The sequence below is a fragment of the Panthera uncia genome (genome assembly GCF_023721935.1).
Source record: "Panthera uncia isolate 11264 chromosome A1 unlocalized genomic scaffold, Puncia_PCG_1.0 HiC_scaffold_17, whole genome shotgun sequence".
NCBI lineage: Eukaryota > Metazoa > Chordata > Mammalia > Carnivora > Felidae > Panthera > Panthera uncia.
The window spans coordinates 81,870,015-81,872,558 of record NW_026057577.1 but is presented as its reverse complement, the minus strand read 5'-3'; the positions used below and the strand labels follow the sequence as shown (position 1 = coordinate 81,872,558).

Here is a 2,544-nt window from a genome sequence, read left to right as displayed (position 1 = left end):
GCTACTATGAGATGCTGCTTTTTTTATGTCAAAATCTTAAATATAATGACTTAAGTGGTATTTTTCTTTTACAAATGCCCAGGACTTTTGTTACAGTCAATTAAACCTGTCTCATTTATCCTCTCTAACCTTCAGTCAGAATCCGCACATAATGTAGCATTCATATTTTAACACTGGGTGTCCAAAAGCATGATTTAAGGCTGATGAAGGCTTTTCTGTATGGGTACTTTGTTTGCTGAATACCCATGGATGCCATTTACAAGTCCTGTGGTTGCTAGCATCAGGGATTTTTGTAGGTAAATATTGATTGTGGACCTTTGATTTTTTACGGATTGATAAATCAGGGCCTAAATGAGGTGACTGAGGAAGACTGACAATTTAACATCAAAACAGGACTATAATACTCTAATGGATATCTGTTCCTCTTTGCATTCTCCGTGTCAATTCCCCTTCCCCATCAATTAAGAAAAAAATTTTTTGAATGTTTATTTATTTTTGAGAGACAGACAGAGAGAGAGTGGATGAGGGGCAGAGAGAGAGGGAGACACAGAGTCCAAAGCAGGCTCCAGGCTGTCAGCACAGAGCCCAACTTGGGGATGGAATTTACAAGCCCTGAGATCATGACCTGAGCCGAAATCAGATGCTCAACAACTGAGCCACCTAGGTGCCCCTCCCCCATCAGTTTTTTAGGAAAGCAACCAACCTTTTATTTTATTAAAACATCCTCCCCCTTTCAATTCCTATGATTCAGTTGGGGCTGGCCCCTTCCCTAGTTTCCAGAGTGGTGAGTACATAACTGAGGTGAATCAGAGCATTCTGTTCTCTTTTCCATTGTGTTGTCATAGGGAGAGGCATAAATTATCGAAGCAAATAAGGCTCATTTTGAGAGACAGTCATTGGAACTATTGAGAAAAAAATTGGTGTTGTTGAGAGATTATATGAAGCCTGGAGCTGTTGGCAGCCATCTTTCCACCATGATAGCAGAGCCTGCCAAAGAAATGAAGTTACAGAGAAAAGCATTCCTCAGACAGGGTAAGAGCCATTTTCATTCTTGAGACCTAATTAGAGTGTTGGATCTAGCTGTGCCTGAAGTCAGCATGTGGGTTTTCATTTCTGTGCTCCTAACCACGTGAATCTAAGTATATTAAGTCACTTTAAGGTTCAGTTACCTGGAACAAAATGAGTGTGGACTAACAGACACTCTTGCTAAACTCTAAATTCTAATTAGTTTGGGAAGTTATTATTAACTATGAAATACTTATTAGTGATGCATAAATTAGTCCAAATAAGAATAGCAGCAAAGGAAAATTATTTCCTAGGTCTTAAAAATCTTGTTTTAAATTAAACCATGACTAAGCTATGGAAAGAGGGAAACAAAAAGCTGGATATTTCAGGTGATCAAGAAATTGTATGTGTTAATTACTTGAAGAGATTCTGCATTTATCTTCCAGATGCCATAATTTCTAAACTGGCATGCTTTCATCATTTGAACACTTTGTAGTTGAAGAACCTAATCAATCTTCCTCCTGGATTTGTATTCCTATAGAAATGATGGCCTGTTCTAGGACAGCCAGTGTCGCTTGGCCTATTGTACTGAAGAATAAATGAGTAAGAGTCTTGATTACCTTACAAATAAATCTGGTTAACAGTTATATTAATTAAAATGCCTGGTTCTGCGGCTATTCTGAACTATTTATACGTGATTTAATTCATATCAGCAGCTAATTTGTATTTAATGCAAACTAATGGGTTTTATGTAAATGGAGCATGTGGCAGTCTATTTAAAAAACAAATTATCTCTAGTTTCATTTCAGTTATTTTAATTAAATTTAGAGTGTGTGTGGTGGTGGGGGGGTGAAGGGAAAAGGGATGTGCTGTATATGAGGTGATGATTAAATCCAGTTTAATTCTACAGAATAAGAAACAAGTAATTCTCTCAACAGTCACATTGGCCCTTTCATAAAGTTTAGAGAAGTCAAGAGGGTTAGTATACAGAAAAGCCTCTAAGATTCTAGATGGCATGTTTCTTAAGAGCGCTTGTAGAAATAAGTTTCTCAAATTTTTGTTTTTTAATTTGGCTCATAGTTATTTTATGCCTTAAATGCCTCCTATATACATATATTTTCCTTTCTTTGATTTGGAAATTTTGAACCCATTTATAAACTGGTTATTAACTAATGTTTCTGTACTTGACAGCCAATAGCTTAAACTTATGGGATCCTATTTTAACTATAATAAAACATTCTCCAATCTATAGTTTATACATTTATAAATTATCTTTGGTCTTTTTTTTATTCCAAAGAGCATTTTTTTCTCTATTTTTTCCCTAATTTTGATATGTGTTCTATAGCTAAAGAGAATTTTGGCGCATTCTTCATAATTTTTGCTATTTAGTCCTAGACTAGAACCATCTCTCAACTTGTAAAATTTAGTTAATTTCAAAGTTGATATACTTCCCATTCTTTTTCTTGCATTATGGTTACTTTTTTCTGTGTTTCTAGTCCCTGCTTGCTAGATCATAAGCTTTTTTTTTCTTAAGAATAA

General features: G+C 35.3%; 1 long non-coding RNA gene across 1 annotated transcript; it reads left to right on the top strand.

Moving 5' to 3' along the window:
- Positions 1-806: 806 nt before the first annotated feature.
- LOC125934350 (uncharacterized) lies at positions 807-1,637 on the top strand. The gene is made up of 2 exons (XR_007461341.1): positions 807-1,032; positions 1,547-1,637. It is a non-coding gene; the product is annotated as an uncharacterized LOC125934350 (long non-coding RNA).
- Positions 1,638-2,544: the final 907 nt, after the last annotated feature.